The sequence below is a fragment of the Pan paniscus genome, chromosome 18, assembly GCF_029289425.2.
Source record: "Pan paniscus chromosome 18, NHGRI_mPanPan1-v2.0_pri, whole genome shotgun sequence".
Lineage (NCBI taxonomy): Eukaryota > Metazoa > Chordata > Mammalia > Primates > Hominidae > Pan > Pan paniscus.
Window position 1 is genome coordinate 85,547,780 of NC_073267.2, and position 15,266 is coordinate 85,563,045.

The 15,266-nt window shown below is 37.5% G+C and overlaps 1 long non-coding RNA gene across 1 annotated transcript in view; it reads left to right on the plus strand.

The window, feature by feature from the left end:
• LOC117976302 (uncharacterized) overlaps positions 1–15,266 on the plus strand; it is a 114,366-nt gene that overhangs the window by 31,122 nt on the left and 67,978 nt on the right. The window lies entirely within an intron of this gene.

Genomic DNA, 15,266 nt, shown 5'->3' on the forward strand with positions numbered 1-15,266 from the left:
TAAGGAGCACACGACCTAGATCCCTTGCATGCACAGTTCACAATATGGTTTGCGCTCCTGTGAGAATCTAATGCTGACGCTGATGTGACAGGAGGCAGAGCTCAGGGAGTAATGCTGGCTCACCCGCTGCTTACCTCCCGCTATGTGCCCTGATTCCTAACAGGCCACTGGCTTGTACCTGTCTGCAGCCTGGAGGTTGGGGACCCCTGCTCTAAGATGATAGAGGATCTCTCTACTGTGCTTCTCACTTCTTTCTGAGTTTTCACCCGTTGTGCCTTTAATATTTCTACTATTTTTCTACGAATATTGCTACTGATTAGTAGAAATATAGAAATACATTCTATAGAAATATAGAAATATAGAATATTTCTACTAATAGTCTGTTTAAAGCAACCTATCTATCATGCGCCTCAAAAATGCTTCCAGGCTCTGTCCATCACCAAATTCCAAAGCCACTTTCACATTTTTAGGTATTTGATACTGCAGCACACTGCTTCCTGGTACCAAAATCTGCATTTGTTTCTGGTGGCTGCTGTAACAAGTGACCACAAACGTGGTGACTGAAAACATTAGAAATATACTCTGTTACATTTCTGGAGCCCAGAGTCTGAAATCAGTATCCTGAGTCAAAATCAAGGTGTCAACAATGCTGCACTCATCTTGGAGTTCCTAGGGGACCTAGGAATAATTTCCTTGTCTCTTCCACCTTCTAGTGGATACTGGTATTCCTTGGCTTCTGGTTGTATCCCTCCAGTCCTTAAGGCCAGGATCTCCAAATATCTCTCTACTCAATCTTAACATCACCTCTTCTCTGTGTAAAATCTCCCTCTGCTTTCCTGTAATAAGGATACATGTGATTGCATTTAGAGCTCACCTGGATAATCCAGGCTCATTTCCCCATCTCAAGATCCTTAACTTGGTCACACAGGCAAAGACCCCTTTTTAGCCACCTAAGACAACATTCACAGATTTCAGGAGTTAATGCCTGGATATCTTTTGAAGGTGCATTATTTAGCCTACTACAACTTGAACACCCCTTCAAGACCTGGACTGTGCCTCTGGATGCAACAATCATAGTGTAACCAGGAAACAGAAACTACCTATGTATTTAAAACCCTGAGACCTCACTCCGTTTATCTCCTTGATTGTCCTATTTTCTGCTCAGGCACCACACAAAGCTGTCACAACTTGTCTTCTAGATGCCACACTCATGATTTTCTATTAATCTCAAATGCATTATTTGGGGAACTCCAATCATTTCGTGAGTGAGCACAGCATTGCGGAGTTGGGGTTGTGTCAGCAGCATATAACTGGCATTTTAAATGCACTGAAGCAAAAGTCAGGAAACTGGGTTTAAGTCTTGCATGTTACTTTGAAGAACTTGAGACCTATGGCCAGTGACTTGGCCTTTCTCACTCTTAGTTAATTCATCTGCAAAATGAATATGAATGCTTATGGAGATTAAAGTGAAGTGACATGAGAAAGGCTTTGCTAACTTAAAGTTTTAGTGAAATAACAAATACGATGAAAATAATATGAATCTTGACCAAGATGGTCTTAATGAGAGAGATTTATTTCTTTTTCTAGGCCCCTGACCTCGCTTTTCCTAGAGCATTTAATTTAGAAAACTTGCAATCAATTCTTTATCTACCTCTTTGAGATGTAAATCTTCTCCCAGCCTCTTGCCAGTTTTACAATCAAGGATTGTTTTTCTTAATGACCTGGGAGCCATTCGTCTGAAATGTAATCATCAAGGAAGATAGTACCCTTATCTTCCAGTCTCTGTGGGGTGGGGGGGGGGGGGGGGGTAGGAGCCTAACTTCAGTGAGAGTCTTGCTCCAGGTTGTAAAACTACCTCTTGTCATGAAGATAACAGAAAGTTTACTTTTTCTTTGGGTAAGAGGCAGATGGCCTTATGATATCCCCCATCTCAGCTTTTAAAGACTCTCCGTGTATTGTTTCAGTGTAGTTGAGTTAATACTGGTCTCTCTTTACCATTACAATAGCCTTAAATAAAATCTTCCTTACTTGTTTAACTTAGTCTGATGCAATTTTGCTTTGATAATGGTTTCACATAATAACCACCACACTTTAATCCTTTCTGTCAAGACTCTCCAATATGAATGTAGAAGTGATATTACTTTCAGAGAAAATTATTGAATACTTTTTCATTTTCAATCCTCCAAATTTATGTCATGTTTATGCTTTGAAGAGCATGAGAGAACTTGACTCTCGATCCCCTCTTGCTGGATATGTCCTTTTCATCATCTCATTTTATGACTTCCCTGTGCAATACCCTAGTTATGCTATTTTTCCTTATTTACAGCTGTTAAATGATAATTTTCAAAAAAAAAAAAAAAAGGGAAAATCATGACTCCCATACAGGTATAAGATAGTTGTTAAAGCTTTTATTTAACTCTTTAATTAATGAGGGAACTAAGTAGATGTTTAATAGGTTCAAAAGAGAATCCTGGCTTCTCCACAGAAGGGAGGAAAGTCAATTGACTCTTAGCAGAATTTCTACAGGCAATAATTATTTTGCATCACTATCAGTTATCTACAGCTTACAGAGATGTAAAATAGCTTCCATAGTGTCATAATTCTGCTTATGTGTAGACAATGTATAGTTTTCCTTTGAAGGACAAATTTTCCCTTACACAGCATTAATTCATTTTCTTTTTTACAATATGATGCAGAGTTGCAAGATGAAAGTGCTGGAGAACTACTGAAATTCCTTGGAGTTAGGATTTGGGTAACTGTTTTATTTATATATATTTTTAAAAAACGGAAACAAGGTGAAAGTACTTTAATAGAAGTCAGCCAATGAACCTGAGGAAGGATTTAATGAAAGTACTGTTATGTTAAAGGACAATGAGGTTGAGAATCTTAAGATGGAAATAACTTCATTTTTAGTGCTACTGATGTGTAGGGAGGGAGAAAATGTCAATTTGGTCAGAGTGCACAAGATTTTTTAATATTTGAAATAGAGTTGGCCTGTTGGATATAACCCGTGGGCCCTCTGAACCTCTGAAGAATGGTTCTTTTAACAGCTACTTAGGACCGAGATAACGGAGCCAGGCAGCTCTGGGATGAAGCTGCAAGAGCTTGGGCAGGAGGCAGGCTCAAAAGGGACATTCACGGGTATGGGATGAAAGGGTGTTACACTGTCCAGTGGCTCATTCTGACCTTAAAAGTCCTCAATGCCAAGTTTCATCAGTGCTGAGTGATCTTTGCTCTCAGTTTAGTGTGCAATATCATGTAGCATAAAGTAGTTATTGTTAAGTGTCCTCACATTTTAGGGACAATAGGAACAACATGCAAATTAACCATGGGTAGTATTCTTGGCCATATACAATTATGGGTATTTAAAATTTTTAGATGCTAATTAAGCCCGAAGTTCTTTGTGAATAGTGCCAATTTGCCTCCAAATAACATGTTACAGAGATAGAATAATTCACCATAAGTGACTGCACCAGCAACAGTGGCTGGCACATATATAGATGCTATTCAATAAATGTGCTTGGTATTCACTGATTGGAAAAGCATCCAAGAAGAGTTTCCATTTTTCTCTGATAAAACACACTTGATGTTCAGTTGTTGACAAAAAAGTGGCTGACTTCAAACAGTGGTGATGTGACTTGGTGCTACTGTCATGCACACTAACTCAACCTTACTTTTTCTTAGAGTTCCTATTATGTTACGTAATCTTTACGTCCTCTGTTCATCTTTGGGGAACCAAACTATAGGATTCAGGAACACAATGGCAGTGTAAATGCAAATAAATGTGCACATCTAATGAAAAAACTCTAGTTGGGGAAACTTTCTTGCACTTTGTGGTTGGAGAGTTATCTACAATGTCATCGTCCCCAGACATGTTTGTAATCATAGGTATAATGCATCTTGATTTCCAAGTAATAGGCCTATTGAACTGAACAATATGGGAACAGAACACACTGACCTCTCTGATGACAGAAACTATTAACTACTGTCCTTATAAATCATGGGGCCTCCAGGGTGGTGCTTTCAGAGGTGACACAGCACCTCTTGCAGCTCCTCCTCCTCCCACTCTTCCTCCTTCTTTTGAAGGCAAGTAGCTGAATAGGAGAAAACACAATATAAAGTACTAAAAAAACCCAGCTAATACAATGTGAAATATTGAAAGATAATATTTTTTTGAAGATGCAAGTGATTATCTATCTGAATTTGAACCAAAGAGAATAAATAAATCCTTTAGAAAATAGGAACAAATTAGGGCACATTTTTTTTAGCCTTTCAAAGTCACTTCAGGAAAGATTTCAAAGGTTTTTTGGTAACTTTTGCTTTTAATTATAGAAATAATAAATGTCCATTTTAATAGAAAATAAAAGTAAATTATGTAAAAGAAAACTAAAGTTTTCACCTAGAGAAGAACAATGAGCATAATTCGATATATAATCTTGCACTGCTTTCATGAGACATTTACATATTTATAATTATAAATATTTATATATGATGTGTAGTAATTTTATACTTTTTTCTGTTGACTCATTTAAAAATATTTTTGTAGCCTTTTTTCATTTAGTATATTGATGTCTTATGATGTCATGAAAAAAATCTTCCATTATTATTGTTTTAGAAGTACAGTTTGCTTCTAAATAAATTATACATGCACATGTGGAATATATGTAAATACAGAATAGATATGTATTTAATAGGAATACACACACGTGTGTGTGTATATATATATCTTGCTGCTGCTTTTTATATTATAGCTCTTCTTCTATTATTACATTTAGTTTTATGTAGATACATTCTATTAAGAGTAAATATTGCCGGGCGCGGTGGCTCACGCCTGTAATCCCAGCACTTTGGGAGGCCGAGGCGGGCGGATCACGAGGTCAGGAGATCGAGACCATCCTGGCTAACATAGTGAAACCCCGTCTCTACTAAAAATACAAAAAATTAGCCGGGCGTGGTAGCGGGCGCCTGTAGTCCCAGCTACTCGGGAGGCTGAGGCAGGAGAATGGCGTGAACCCGGGAGGCGGAGCTTGCAGTGAGCCGAGATCGCGCCACTGCACTCCAGCCTGGGCGACAGAGCGAGACTCCGTCTCAAAAAAAAAAAAAAAAAAAAAAAAAAAAAAAAAAGAGTAAATATTACACAGATAGAATGAAGACACTTTATTTATAATTCTTCAATATATAGAAATCGTTTTTACTTATTCAAATATATGTAATCCTTTTCTACATAATCATATGCATGTTTACTTTCACAGAGCATGCATACTACTTTATTCTCAAGCAACCAGAAGTCCTTGAATGTTTTCTGAATAATCTATTGGCCTATTGTCATCTCAGAATAAACCAGTAATATTTCTCCCATATATTCTATTATTTTCAATTTTTGTTAATCATACTCTAGCCCATTTGGAACTTACCATTTATCTGTTATTTAACAATTACATTTATTGCATTATTTTTCTCAATCTTTTATGTGCTTGATATGGATCTCAGATAATGTATCTCTCAGTAGTTTCTGCTAGAAAGTATAAGAGGATGACAGCAAGGGAGTTGATGTATTTATTTCAGGACCTTTAGGAAAGGTAGAAAACACAACAATCTGAACTCTAGTTACTAAACCCAACTCCATTCTTCCTGACAGAAAGCCCCTGTACACAGAAAGAAATGTATCTGATGAATCGTAGCTGAGCAGAAATGAGACTTGTGTATAACAACTATCTGAGGCAGCTCTTAATTAGCCTTTCCTGTTAACAAGTGGTAAGATGAGGCCAGGCACCTGGCACATCCCAGAAATTTGGGAGGCCAAGGTGGGGGGATTGCTTGAGCCCAGGATTTCGAGGCCAGCCTAGGCAACATAGTGAAACCCCTATCTCTACAAAAAATGGGAAAAATTAGCCGGCATTGTGGCACGTGCCTATAGCCCCAGCTTCTCAGGAAGCTGAGGTGGGAGGATCACTTGAGCCTGGGAGGTTGAGGCTGCAGTGAGCTGTGATCATGCCGCCTGCACTCCAGCTTGGGCAACAGAGCGAGACCTTGTCTCAAGAAAATATAACAAATAAAGAAAAAAAATAGTAAGATGAGACATCTAGCTGTTGAGAAGTCTCTAGACCATTTTAATATCTTCATTCCTATATCCAATGACCCATTCTAAATACAGGCTTGCCTTATATTACAGGTGAGTTAAAAAGGAAACAGAGATGCTTATAGCTTTTACTTCAAATAGGTTATCATAAAATCCTATAGGATCCAGTTTCCTGAAAATCTGTAAGGAACAACATTTAAATTCATGGAGTTCATCTCTTTACTCCATACTTCTGAGCTTGAGGAGCCATTAGTCTTGTTTCGGAAATTAAAGAATATTTCCCTGTTTCAAAGCTGTTGTAGAAACTGCTTTCCTATATTCTACATCTTATGCAAATCCAGAATGAGATTCAGATAAGATTCAGATAGCATGTTCAGGGTCTCTCTGCTTTTTATATTAAAACTCTAGAAGTTTCTGCTTTCTTCTTGAAAGCAGCACTCTTGAATGGCAGACCTCATGTTGGCAAATGATAGATGCCTTCAAAGACTTACTTGACACATTTGATGGGGAAATCATATAAGCTCTTTGGTAGAGAAAGGCGGAAAGTCATTCTAGCAGGAGAATGACGGCCATTTTTATCAAGGGGTTTTATGTTTGATCTCTGCATGTATCTGCTTGTATCTAAAGAAGAGAAAGTGTATGAAAAGAAAGGTAGAAAAGCAAAGGTCCCAGGATTGCAGATAGACTTCCTTAATTATTAGTAAACTAATTTGTACTGACAATCAGAATAACACTGGAATAAAGCAGTTAACCCCCAGGTAAGACACATACCTCTTTCTGGGATAACCTTTGTGTGCATCTGAGCCATAGATTAACTCTGTGGTGTCCACAGTTGAAGAATGAAGCTCTTTTCCCCTTAGAGTTAGTAATAGTGAGGGTATATTTGAAAACAGATTTTGACCTGACATGTTTTATATTCTAAGGGCACTACAATCTAGGACAGACATCTAAATCCTATATCTAAGCACTATTATGGGTGGGTTTTTCCTTGAAATTGTTAATTAACTTGGGCATCAAAACATCTCATGCTGAAGATTACAGAGAGAATTTTTATTGCCCTGGTATAAAAAGATTAACTGCCATTGATTGCTTTCCTTTTTGCATGTCATGAGAGAAGCATAGATATTTATGCAGAGAAAGGTATAATCAGCAGTGGGTGGAGGCAGACACAACCATTCCCCAATTAACTTCATGGACATTAATCAGCAGAGAACATCTGAGGGAGTGTGAAGACAAATGCTTGAAATGGAATTGTGTACACATAAGTGAATATACAAATTATGCCATTGTGTCTGATCACTTTTATGTGACTCTAATTAGGATGCCAGCCACACTAAAATCCTTTCCTGTGTACTTTGTGTCTGATGTCTTTCAAGCAGCATTGTGATTTGGCTTATCCATATTTTTGGATATAGTTGCATTCTCATTTATGTATGAATTTCCATTGTATGAACTTAACATATACTACAAATTACTTATTTTACTGTTGGTGGGATTTTAGGTAATCTATTAGTTTTTGGCTCTTACAAAAATTTATGCCTTGAATATTCTAGACAGTGGATGGCAATCTGTGGTTTAGGGCCTGTTACTGTACAGCCGGCGACCCAAGATTTTTTTAAATTTTTATTTTAAAGAATTTCTGAGAACATAATGAAGATCCTGTGACAGAGGCTATAGGTAAACTTCAAAATCTAACAGATTTAATATCTAATTCTTTACAAAAAGTTTGCTTATTATGTTTTAGATCATGACTTTCCTAAGGTCCTTTTACTTATTTATACTGCTTGGGATTCAAAGAGCTTCTTGAAACTGTGGGTTGACTTCTTTCACAAGTATTGTAAATTCTCAGCTACTATCTTTAAAATATTGCCATGCCCCATTCTTTATCACTTCAGGTTTTGGTAATCTAATTATACATATTTATACTTTTTGAGTATGGCCCATATGTATCTTACATTATTTCCTTCATTTTTCCACTGAGTGCTTTAGTTGAATACTTTGTTTTGACCTATCTTCCAGTACAGGCATAGAGAGTGTGAAGATAAATGCTTGAAATGGAATTGTGCACACATCAGTGAATATACAAATTATGCCATTGTGTCTGATCACTTTTATGAGACTCTAATTACGATGCCACCCACACTAAAATCCTTTGCTGTGTACTTTGTGTCTGATGTCTTTCAGACATCCTTTCAGATGTCAGAGATATCAGAGTTATTGTGGGTTTGGTTTCAGAGCACCACAATAAAGTAAGTATTGCAATAATATAAGTCACATTAATTTTTTGGTTTCCCAGTGCATATAAAAGCTATGTTTACACTATACTGTATTCTATTAAGCTTGCAATAGCATTATCTCTAAAAAATGTAAACATCTTGACTAAAAAAAACTTTATTATGAAAAAATGCTAATGATCACCTAACCCTTCAGCAAGTTGTAATGTTTTTGTTGGTGGAAAGGCTTTCCTCAATATTGATGGGTGCTGACTGATCGGGGTGGTTGTTGCTGAAGGTTGAAGTGGCTCTGGAGATTTCTTAAAATAAGACAACAATGAAGTTTGCCGTACCCATGGATTCTTCCTTTCATGAAAGAGTTCTCTCTAGCATGCGATGCTGTTGGATAGCTTTTTACCCACTGCACAATTTCTTCCAAAATTAGAGTCAGTCTTCTCAAACCCTGTTGCTGCTTTGTCAACTAAGTGTATGTAATATTCTAAATCCTTTGCTGTCATTTCAACATCTTGCGTGAAGGTGCTGTGAAGGCGCACGGCATCTTCACCAGTAGATTCCATCTCAAGAAGTCACTTTCTTGGCGCACTCATAAGAAGCAACTCCTTATCCAATTCAGTCACATCTTCAGGCTCCAATTCTAATTCCAGTTTTTTTTGTTATTTCCACCACATTTGCAGTTCCTTCCTCCACTGATGTCTTGAACCCCTCAAAATCATTCATGAGGATTGGAATCAACTTCTTCCAAACTCCTGTTAATGTTGATATTTTGACCTCTTCCCATGAATCACAAACGTTCTTAATGACGTATAGAATGATGACTCCTTTCCAGAAGGTTTTCAATTTACTTTGTCCAGATCCATCAGAATAATCACTAGTGATGGCAGCTATAGCCTTACAAAATGTATTGCTTAAATAATAAGACTTGAAAGTACAAAATTACTCCTTAATCCATGGGCTGCAGAATGGATGTTGCGTTGGCAGGCACGAAAACAACATTAATCTTCTTCTACATCTCCATCAGAGCTCGTGGGTGACTGAGTGCATTGTTAATGAGCAGTAACATTTGGAAAGGAATCCTTTTTCCTGAGCAGTAGATCTTAATAGTGGGCTTAAAATATTCAGTAAACCATGCAATAAACAGATGTGCTGTCATCTATGCTTTGTTGTTCCATTTAGAAGGAACAGCAGAGCAGATTTAGTACAATTATTAAGGGCCCTAGGATTTTCAGAATGGTAAATGAGCATTGGCTTTAACTTAAAGTCACCAGGTGCATTAGTCTCTAACAAGAGTCAGCCTGTGCTTGTGAAGCTTTGAAACCGGGCATTGACTTCTCCTTTGTAGCTATGAAGTCCTAGATGGTATCTTCTTCCAATATAAGGCTGTTTTATTTATGTTAAAAATCTGTTTAGTGTAGCTACCTTCATCAATGATCTTAGCTAGATCTTCTGATAACTTGCTGCAGCTTCTGCATCAGCACTTGCTGCTTCACCTTGCACGTCCATGTTATGCAGATGGTGTTTTCTAAGGAAAGAACCTCATGAACAGCCTCTGCTAACTTCAAACTTTTCTGCTGCAGCTTCCTCCCATCTCTCAGCCTTCACAGAATTGAGAGTTAGGGCCTTGCTCTGAATCAGGCTTTGGCTTAAAGAATTGCTGTGGCTGGTTTCATCTTCTCTCCAGACCATGGAAACTTTCTCCACCACAGCAATAAGGCTATTTTGCTTTCTTATCCTTTGTGTATTCACTGGAGTAACATTTTTAATTTCCTTCAAGAGCTTTTCCTTTGCCTTTACACCTTGGATGTTTGGTACAAGAGGTCTGGCTTTCAGTCCATGTTGGCTTTTGACATGCCTTCCTCACTAAGCTTAATGACTTCTCATTTTCGATTTGAAGGGAGGGATGTGTGTCTCTTCCTTTCACTTGAACACTTAGAGGCCATTGTCAGGTTATTAATTGGCCTAATTTCAATATTGCTGTGTCTCAGGAGTAGGGAGGTCCAAGGAGAGGGAGAAAAATGGGGGAATGGTTGGTCAGTGGAGCAGTCAGAATACACACCTAATATTTATCAGTGAAGTTTGCTATCTTATATGGATACAGTTCGAGGTGCCCTAAAACAGTTACCATAGTAACATCAAAGATCACTGATCACAGATCACCATAACCGATATAATAATAATGAAAATGTTTGAAATATTGGGAGAATTACCGAAATGTGACTCAGAGATGTGAGGCGAGCATGTTGTAGAAAAATTGTGCCAATAATGCAGGGTTGTTACAAACCTTCAATTTGTAAAAACTGCAGTATCTGCGAAGGGCAATAAAGTGACATGCATTAAAAAGAGATATGCCTTTTATAATCTTACATCACTTGAATTTGTTAAATACAAACTTAAAACATCTATTGTGATCTTAATTTCAGATTTTTTTTAGTTTTAAAACATGCCAGTGATTACTTTTATAGATTTTAGCTTCTTATTTTTAAACACATTTCTTCCATCTTTTTTCTATTACTTTGAATATACTATGAATAGTTATTTTAAAGTTATTGTTTAAAAAATTCAATATCTGGATGATGGTTGAGTCTTTTTTTTTGGTTTTGATCATTTTGTCCCTCTTGTCATTCCTGCTAATTATTATTATTATTATTTTTGAGACGGAGTTTCACTCTTTGTTGCCCAGGCTGGAGTGCAGTGGTGTGATCTCAGCTCACTGGAACCTCCGCCTCCTGAGTTCAAGTGATTCTCCTGTCTCAGCCTCCTGAGTAGCTGGGATTACAGGCACCCACCACCACACCCAGCTAATTTTTGTTTTTTTTTTTTTAGTAGAGATGGGGCTTCACTATGTTGGCCAGGCTGGTCTCGAACTCCTGACCTTGGGTTATCCACCCGCCTTGGCCTCCCAAAGTGCTGGGATTACAGGCATGAGCCACCACACCCCGCCATCCTGTTAATTTTTTAAATTAAACTTTTAATTTTGAGATAATTATAGATTTACATGCAATTGTAAGAAATAATACAGAGGGGTCTCATGTACTGTTTATGCATTTTTCCCCGGCGGTGACACCTTGAAAACCTGTAGCACAATATCACAACCCTGATAAGGATTTTGATACAGGTGAACTACAGAACATTTCCATCACCAGTATTGCCCCTCATGTTGCCTTTTTATAGCTACATCTGCTTCCATCTCATCCTCACCCTCTTCTTAACCTCTGGGAAGCACTAATCTCTTCTCCATTTCTACACTTTGTCATTTTAAGAGTTTTATGTAAATGCAATCATACACTATGCAACCCTTTGGAATTGGCTTATTTTCACTCAGCATAATTCTTTGGAGATTAATCCTGGTTGTGGCATCTATCAATGTTCTTTCCTTCTAATTGCTGAGTAGTATTGCTTGGTATATATGTACCACAGTTATTTTAAGCATTTACCTTTTGAACAACACCCGGATTGTTTCTAATTTTTGGCTATTACTAATTAGGCTGCTATAAACATTCATGTACTGGTTTCTGAGTGGACATAAGTTTTTTTTTTCTTTTTTAGAAGGAGCTTTGCTCTTTTGCCCAGGCTGGAGTGCAGTGGTGTGACCCTGGCTCACTGCAACCTCCACCTCCCGGGTTTAAGTGATTCTCCTGCCTCAGCCTCCCCAGTAGCTAGGATTACAGGCATTTGCCACCATGCCCAGCTAATTTTTTAAATTTTTAGGTAGAGACAAGGCTTTGCCATGTTGGCCAGGCTGGTCTTGAACTCCTGACCTCAAGTGATCCACCTGCCTCGGCCTCCCAAAGTGCTGAGGCTGAGTGCTCATATAGGCATGAGCCATCATGCCTGGCCGTGAGTGGACATAAAGTTTTATTTCTCTGGAATAAATGCCCCCAAAACCAAGACTGGTCATAAAGCAGATGTATGTTTAGTTCTTTAAAGAAACTGCCAAGCCAGGGAAGGCTGGACATGGTGGCTTATGCCTGTAATTCCAGCACTTTGGGAGGCGCAGTTGGTCGGATCGCTGGAGCCCAGAAGTTTGAGACTAGCCTGTGCAACATAGTGAAACACTGTCTCTACAAAAAATTATAATAAAAAAATTAGCCAGGAGTACTGGCGCTCACCCTGTGCTCCCAGCTACTTGGGAGGCTGAAGTGGGAGGATCTCCTGAGCCAGGGAGGTCGAGGCTGTAGTGAGCTGGGATCCTGCCACTGCACTGCAGCCAGCACTCCTGCCACTCCATTGCACCCCAGTGACAGAGTGAGACCCTGTCCAAAAACCCAAAAAGAAACAACAACAACAAAAAAACCAACAACACAAACACACACACACACACACACACACACACACACAAATCTGCCAAGCTGTTTTTCAGAGTGGCTGTATCATTTTACATTTCCACCAGCAATGTATGAGTGACCCAATTTCTCTATATTCTCACAACATTTAGTGTTGTCACTATTTTTTATTTTAGCCATTCAGATAACTGCATAGTGATTTCACATTGTGGTTTTAATTTGCATTTGCCTAATGCCTAATGTTGAACATCTTTTCATTTGCGTATTTTCCATCTGTATAGCCTCTTTGGTGAACATCTCTTCATGTCGTTTACCTATTATCTAAATGAATAATGAGTTGTTTGCTTCTTTTTTTTTTTCCTATTGAGTTTTGAATGTTCTTTATATGCTTTCAATACTAGTCATTTGTGGAATGGGTGGTTTTGCAAATATTTCTGCCCAGTGTGTAGCTTGTGTTTTTATCCTTTTAATAGGATCTTTTTTAGAGGAAAAGTATTTTTGATGGAGTCCAGTTTATAAATTTTTCCTTTTCTGGATTGTGCTTTTGGTGTCAAGCCTTAAAACTCTTTGCCTAGATTTTTTCTCATGCTTTTTTTTTTTTTCTAAAAGTTTTATAGTTTTACTTTTCAGCCTTGATCCATTGTGAGACTTTTTGTGTGTGTGTAAGATTTGGACTTAGATTGATACTCATTTCTTTTGCCCATGGATGTGAAATTGCTCCGGCATCATTTGTTCAGAAAGACTGTCTTTCCTTCATTGAGTTGATTTTGTACCTTTGTCATTACTTGGGCGAATTTGTTTGGGTGTATTTTTTGGGTTCGCTCTCCTGTTTTATGACCTATGTGTCTCTGTCTGTCAATACCACACAATCTTGATTACTGTAGCCATATAATAAGTGTTAAAATCATTCACTCTTTTACTCAAGAAGCTAAAAAATGTGTTAAAATCAGGTAGGATGATTGTTGTCACTTTATTCTTCTTTTCAATAATTGTTTTAGGTCTTTCAGTTCTTTTTATTTTCTATACAAATTTTAGAATAAACTACCTATATATACAAAAAGTCTTGCTGGGATTTTAATAGAAGTTGTGCTAAACCTTTTGGATAGAATTGATATATTTACTATGTTGAGTCTTTCAATCTACAAATATGGTGTGTCTCTTCATTTATTGAAGTCTTCTTTAACTTTTCTTCATCAATAGTTTGCAGTTTTCTCTGTACAAGTCCTATATATATTTTATTAAGTTGAAAACTAAGTATTTCATTTTTCGGAGCAATTCTAAATGGTATTTTATTTTCAGTTTTGTGTCTACTTATTCATTGCTAGTATATAGAATACAGTTATTTTTGTATATTTATCTTATGTCTTGAAATCATGCTGAACACACTTATTAGTTCTTTTTTTTAACTTTTATTTTAGGTTTGGGGATACATATGAAGGTTTGTTACATAGGTAAACACATATCACAGGAGACTGTTGTACATATCATTTCATCACCCAGGCATTAAGCCCAGTAGCCAATAGTTATCCCTTCTGCTCTTCCCTCGGCTCCCACTCTCCCCACTAAGTAGACCTCAATGTCTGCTGTTTCCTTCTTTGTGTTTATAAGTTCTTATTGTTTAGCTCCCACTTTCAGCAAGTGGTTTTTTTTAATAGGTTCCTTGGGATTTAAAAATGTAAATAATTATGCCATCTATAAATAGAAGCAGTTTTATTTGTTCCTTTCCAATCTTATGGCTTTTTCTTTTCTTGCATTATTGCACTGGCTAGAACTTCCAGCACTACGTTGAAGAAGAAAGGTGAGAGTGAACATCTTTGCCTTGTTCTCAATCTTACTAGGAAAGCAATCACCACTAACTAAAAGGTTGTCTGTACTTTTTAAAGATGCTCTTCATTAGGTTGAAGAAGTTCTCTGCTGCTCATACTTTTTTTTTCTGAGAGTACTTTTTATCATTAATAGGTTTGAGTCTTGTCAAATTCTTTTTGTACATCAATTGATATGCTTATGTGATTTTTAAGTTTAGCTTGTTAATATGGTAGATTACATTGATGGATTTTCAAATATTAAACCCATCTTGTATCCCTGAAATAGACCTCACTTGGTTATGGGGCATAATTCTTTTCATATATTGCTTAATTCTGCTTAATAATATTTTGTTAATAATTTTTAAATTTGTATTTGTGAGACATATTGCTGTGTAGGTTTCTTTTTTGTACTGTTACCTATTCTTCTATTTTCTTGAATAGACTGTGTAGAATTGGTTTTAATTTTTCTTTTCTTTTCTTTCCTTTTTTTTTTTTTTTGGGCTGGAGTCTCACTCTTGTCGCCCAGGCTGGAGTGCAGTGGCGCAATGTCAGCTCACTGCAACCTCTGCCTCCTAGGTTCAAGCGATTCTCCTGCCTCAGCCTCCCGAGTACCTGGGACTACAGGCACCTGCCACCATGCCCAGCTAATTTTTGTATTTTGAGTAGAGACGGGGTTTCACCATGTTGGCCAGGATGATCTCGATCTCTTGATTTCAAAATATGCCTGCCTTGGCCTCCCAAAGTGCTGGGATTACAGGTGTGAGCCACTGTGCCCAGCCTTGTATTTTCATTTTCATTTAATTCAGTGTATTCTTGATTTCCCATGACACTTCCCCTTTGACTCACGGCTTATTTAGAAATGTGCTGT